The sequence below is a fragment of the Delphinus delphis genome, chromosome 20, assembly GCF_949987515.2.
Source record: "Delphinus delphis chromosome 20, mDelDel1.2, whole genome shotgun sequence".
Lineage (NCBI taxonomy): Eukaryota > Metazoa > Chordata > Mammalia > Artiodactyla > Delphinidae > Delphinus > Delphinus delphis.
In genome coordinates this window covers 6,149,058-6,155,689 of record NC_082702.1, presented here as the reverse complement: position 1 = coordinate 6,155,689, position 6,632 = coordinate 6,149,058, and the positions used below count along the sequence as shown (strand labels likewise).

Here is a 6,632-nt window from a genome sequence, read left to right as displayed (position 1 = left end):
TGTAAGGCTCTGTCCTAGTAATTTGTTTAATCCTAAGAACGACCCCATGAGACTCAGGCCCTTGACAGAGCACAGAGTCCTAACCACTGGACTGCCACTTTTTTGTGTGAAATAGCCTGATTTTTAAATGTTATCCCCCCGACAAGAAAAAAAGTTGATTTAATAAATTAAGCTTTTAGGAGGCCAAACAAAATCTATTTATGGGTCAAATCCAGCTTGGGTACCACCAGTTTGCAACCTCTGATACAAAGACCAAGAGTGATGGAACTGACTTACCCAGAATCTTCCAGAAGCGGGAGACAAAGATTAGGCTTTCTGACTCCTTGTCTACTTCCAGGAAGAATCTGAAACACTTAGGAGCCCTCCCATGGCTTCCCAGGAGAGGATGGAGACAGTGACCAAAGGAACTGGGTTCTGGCGCTGCCCCAAGCCAGCCACTTACATCCCAGGGACCTGCGAGCTGCTCAGAGTGATGTTGAAGGAATCCAAACTGACAAACTTCCAACAGCGCCACATCATGGACACCATGAAACGAGGAGACACTCTCCCCCTACAGTGCAGCCCAACTTCCAGCTAGAGGGTCTTGCCTTCCAAGCCGCCGGCCTCAGCCATCTGCTTGCCTCCCATCCTGGCTGCCCGGTCCCACCTCCGGACTGCCAGCGTGTGCCAAGACAACGGGGCCTACAGCCGGGAGCAGCTGAAGCCTCAAGCCACCCGAGATGTGGAGAAGGAGAAGCGCAGACTCCGAAATATTTTTGCCACCAGGAAAGAGCCAGAGGAATGGAAAAGAAAGCCCCTCCTATGCGACAGGAGGGCCCAGCCCCTGAGCTGGACCGGTGTGAAGAATTGGTGAAGGAAATCCAGGAGAGGAAAGAATTCCTGGCTGACATGGAGGCCCTAGGGCAGCGCAGACAGTACCGAGGGCTCATCCTTACTGAAATCTCCCAGAAACTACAGGAAATGGAAGACCTTGACCACAAGAGGAGTGAGGAACTTAGGAAGGCTCTTGCCACCACTTAATCTGCCTCCGGAGGGGGGCGGGGGAACCCAACCTCCACCACTGGAGCCCACCCCCTTGCCAAGCAGGGTCATCCCCAGGTCAGCCCACCCACCCCAGCCTTCAGCCATGTAAATGGTTGTATAGCACTGCCCCCACCTAGGGTACCCTGGACATAGATAGCACCCTAGAAAATGGACCGTGTCTCAGAAAATGAGCTGATTCTCCTTGAGACTCTGCCCAGGAATCCTCAGTCAGCTGAGCCTCTGAGACCAGTCACAAATACAGACACATACACACACACAGTGACTCTTTTCTTGGGGAAAGAGCCACACACACAGTGAAAGAAAGGATCCAAGTCTCACCATCTTGGGTGTGTGTCTAAGGGCATCCACTGGGCCCCCTTCCCTCCGCCTCCCCGACTGCGTGTCCCTGCGTCCAGCACATTAGGTTTCCTGAACTTAGTAATGAATATGATTCTTTTCTTCCTACCTGTCTTAGGACCTACTTATTTGATTTCTTACAGTTTTGGGCAAATATTTAACCAGTATGATCAACTGGCTAATAAAACATATTTAACGTGAAAAAAAAAGAAGAAGAAAAGAAAAGGAGGAGGAGGAGGGCAAATTAAACCTGAAGCAAGCAGAAGGAAAGAAATAAGAGAAAGCAGACATCAATTAAATTAAAAACAGAAGCAACTGACACTGCAGAAATACAAAGGATCATGAGAGATTACTACAAGCAACTCTATGCCAATAAAATGGACAACCTGGAAGAAATGGACAAGTTCTTAGAAATGCACAACCTTCCAAGACTGAACCAGGAAGAAATAGAAAATATGAACAGACCAATCACAAGCACTGAAATTGAAACTGCAATTAAAAATCTTCCAACAAACAAAAGCCCAGGGCCAGATGGCTTCACAGGCGAATTCTATCAAACACTTAGAGAAGAGCTAACACCTATCCTTCTCAAACTCTTCCAAAATATAGCAGAGGGAGGAATACTCCCAAACTCATTCTATGAGGCCACCATCACTCTGATACCAAAACCAGACAAAGATGTCACAAAGAAAGAAAACTACAGGCCAATATCACTGATGAACATAGATGCAAAAATCCTCAACAAAATACTAGCAAACAGAATCCAACAGCACATTAAAAGGCTCATCCTCAATGGTGAAAAACTGAAACCATTTCCACTGAGAAAACACTCCCATTTATCACTGCAACAAAAAGAATAAAATATCTAGGAATAAACCTACCAAAGGAGACAAAAGACCTGTATGCAGAAAATTATGAGACACTGATGAAAGAGATTAAAGATGATATAAATAGATGGAGAGATATACCATGTTCTTGGATTGGAAGAATCAACATTGTGAAAATGACTCTACTACTCAAAGCAATCTACAGATTCAATGCAATCCCTATCAAACTACCACTGGCATTTTTCACAGAACTAGAGCCAAAAATTTCACAATTTGTATGGGAACACAAAAGACCCCGGATAGCCAAAGCAATCTTGAGAAAGAAAAATGGAGCTGGAGGAATCAGGCTCTGGGACTTCAGGCTATACTACAAAGCTACAGTAATCAAGACAGTATGGTACTGGCACAAAACAGAAATTAGATCAATGGAACAGGATAGAAAGCCCAGAGATAAACCCACACACATATGGTCACCTTATCTTTGATAACAGAGGCAAGAATATACAGTGGAGAAAAGACAGCCTCTTCAATAAGTGGTGCTAGGAAAAATGGACAGCTACATGTAAAAGAATGAAATTAGAACACTCTCTAACACCATACACAAAAATAAACTCAAGATGGATTAAAGACCTAAATGTAAGGCCGGACACCATCAAACTCTTAGAGGAAAACACAGGCAGAACACTCTATGACATAAATCACAGCAAGATCCTTTTTGACCCACCTCCTAGAGAAATGGAAATAAAAACAAAAATAAACAAATGGGACCTAATGAAACTTCAAAGCTTTTGCACAGCAAAGGAAACCATAAACAAGACCAAAAGACAACCCTCAGAATGGGAGAAAATATTTGCAAATGAAGCAGCTGACAAAGGATTAATCTCCAAAATTTACAAGCAGCTCATGCAGCTCAATATCAAAAAAACTAACAACCCAGTCCAAAAATGGGCAGAAGACCTAAATAGACATTTCTCCAAAGAAAATATACTACAGATTGCCAACAAACACATGAAAGAATGTTCACCATCATTAATCATTAGAGAAATGCAAATCAAAACTACAATGAGGTATCATCTCACACCGGTCAGAATGGGCATCATCAAAAAATCTACAAACAATAAATGCTGGAGAGGGTGTAGAGGAAAGGGAACCCTCTTGCACTGTTGGTAGGAATGTAAATTGATACAGCCACTATGGAGAACAGTATGGAGTTTCCTTAAAAAACTAAAAATAGAACTACCGTACGACCCAGAAATCCCACTACTGGGCATATACCCTGAGAAAACCATAATTCAAAAAGAGTCATGTACCAAAATGTTCATTGCAGCTCTATTTACAATAGCCAGGACATGGAAGCAACCTAAGTGTCCATCAACAGATGATTGGATAAAGAAGACGTGACACATATATACAATGGAATATTACTCAGCCATAAAAAGTAATGAAACTGAGTTATTTGGAGTGAGATGGATGGACCTAGAGACTGTCATTCAGAGTGAAGTAAGTCAGAAAGAGAAAAACAAATACCATATGCTAACACATATATATGGAATCTAAAAAAAAAAAAAAGGTCATGAAGAACCTAGGGGCAAGACAGGAATAAAGATGCAGACCTACTAGAGAATGGACTTGAGGACACAGGGAGGGGGAAGGGTAAGCTGGGACAAAGTGAGAGAGTGGCATGGACATATATACACTACCAAACGTAAAACAGATAGCTAGTGGGAAGCAGCCGCATAACACAGGGAGATCAACTAGGTGCTTTGTGACCACCTAGAGGGGTGGGATAGGGAGGGTGGAAGGGAAGGAGATGCAAGAGGGAAGAGATATGGAGACATATGTATATGTATAATGATTCACTTTGTTATAAAGCAGAAACTAACACACCATTGTAAAGCAACTATACTCCAATAAAGATGTTAAAAAAAATTAACCTTCCAGAATTGGAAACAACTAAATTTTCAATAAAGTGGCTTTTTCATTAAAAAAGAAAACAGAAGTGATACAGAAAAATCGGTTGAAACCAAAAGCTTATTCTTTAAAAAAAAAAAAACTCAATAAAATTGATAGACCTTAAGGAAACTGACTGAGAAAAAGAGAGATGACACAAATTTTGAATACCAAGAATGAAAGAGTAGTTATAACTACAGATCCTAAAGACATTACAAGGATAATAAGGAATATATTTTTCAGAAGAGAACCTTTCTAAGCACTGGGAAGGACACAAAGATGTACTTGATGTAGGGCCTTTTCTCAAGGAGCTGACTCTTGGATAGATTCCCTGGTAGGGTATTTCATCAGTTTCCCAATGAAAGCAGTAACCAAATGAAGAAGCGTGCAGTAGACTGTGCAAGTTTGTGTAGCGGCTCCACAAGGCTGTCAGGGAACAAGGATCCCTATACTGTTGTCAATAATTTCCTCAGTCTGTGGCTTTGATCTACATGGTTCCTCACGGTCGCCAGATGGCTGCTCCGCTTCCCGTATCGCATGTATATTCCAGGGAAAAAGAAGAAGAAAAGCAACAAGAAGAAAGTAGCGGTGCTAATATGAGAAAACCAGAACTCCCCAAAAGACTCCAGCAGATAGCCTCAGACATTTGGTATTTCAAGTAGGCAAGTCTCTCAAGATATTTGCGTAACAATAAATCTAACAGCAGAGTCTGTGGTTTTTATTTTTGCATTGTTCACGTGGGAGAAGAGAACAGTACCGTCCTACAGATAGGTATACAATTTAAGAAACAGAGATGTCAATTACAATGTTACTGTTACCAGAGCAAAAAATTATCAAGTAAGACCACTGGTCAGAATTCCATTTTATTGGGATATCATTTTCATAAGACATGGAATAATTTCTAATGTCTTTGGAGTATCGTAAGACTGCTTTGTTTGAATTGTTCTTCTAAGGGCGGACTTATATCAACAGAGAACAGAACAAATCAGTACCAGTCTTGAATATTCATATGAAACTGTATATTGCAGAGGAGAACATAAATTATGTTCTTATAAACATTCGCGGTTTTGCACAATATCAAATCAGATTCCCTGAACCTTTTTATGACACAAAACCGTATCTTTTGATTTATAGCTGCAGGGGAAGGGAACATCTTCAATTCTTTCTGAGACACATTTCCTTTATCGTGAACACTTATTTTTAAAAAAATAGAGCTCTCAAATTTCATTAGCTAGTATTATATGCAAAAAACAGACCTTCAGAGCTCAATTGTGATGGCAAAAAATGGGGTAACGGCTGAATGGACTTCTATTTGGTGATAATAATTTAATAGCATCTTTCTTGTACTTGCTTCATTGGCCAGAACTCTGTCACGTGGCCAGCCCTAGATGTAAAAGAGGAAGGGAAATAGGGTTTTTTTTTTAAACTGATAACATCACCACCTGAACAAATTTGAAATAATAAGAACATACAAGACGGTAGATATCAGGCAACTCTTGGGTTCTGCCTGAGACATTGCTCTAAAAGAGAAGAATATATATAAGTGCTGAAGAAAGTCTGAGAAAGGAGGCTTTTTTGTGGTTGTGAGGATCCAGGAAGGCTACCAGGAGGAAGTTACATTTGACCTGGGCTAGAAAGAGAGGTATGATTTGAATGTGGGCAGCGGGGAGAGTTGCAGAAGGATGCCATGAAAAAGGCGGTGGCCCAAGTAAACATACAGAGGTAGGAATGCACGGAGTAGATGTGGTATATATGTATACTACTTGTTTCTCTTAAGCTTGCAAAGAATGGCAGAAAGGGGAGCAGTAGGGACAGGGCAAGTGTGAGCCCAAATCATGGACAGCCTTGATGCAAGGCAAGGGAGTGTGGAATTTATCTTGCCAGCCGTAGAAATGTCTTTTATCACTCAAATGTCTCTTAAATATACCCCATCCTCTCCATCCCCCATAGCCACTGGGCCAGCTCAGACCACATCCTCATTCTCTTGAACTATTGCTTCCTCCTCAATGCAGACCATAGAGACCTTGATAACATCCACACCTGTTGCCTGCCCCCCCACCATGGTTCAAAACTTTCCATGATTTCCACGACTTCCCCATTGACTTGCGAAAAAGCCCAAGCTCCTCGGCCTGGCATTTGAGACCCTTTAAAGGGAGAAGGGGCTGGGAGTGAAGACTAGAGGAAAGAGAAGAAAGAAGACATGGTCTTGAGACTCCACAGAGAGTCACGGGGAACCTTCCCTGTCCCTGTTCCTGAAGCTGCTCAGCCTCTGGTCCCATGAGGCTCCTAATTCACAGGTGGAGGGACCTTAAGGGTGATTGCAGAGATAAGAATACCCAGTAAACAGGGCTCCCCTGGTGGCGCAGTGGTTGAGAGTCCGCCTGCCGATGCAGGGGACGCGGGTTCGTGCCCCGGTCTGGGAAGATCCCACATGCCGCGGAGCGGCTGGGCCCGTGAGCCATGGCCGCTGAGCCT

At 42.6% G+C, this 6,632-nt stretch overlaps 1 pseudogene; it reads left to right on the top strand.

Annotated features, from left to right (window-relative positions):
- The first annotated feature begins 367 nt into the window (after positions 1-367).
- Positions 368-1,020, top strand: LOC132416436 (UPF0193 protein EVG1 pseudogene; annotated as a pseudogene).
- The last annotated feature ends 5,612 nt before the right edge of the window (positions 1,021-6,632 follow it).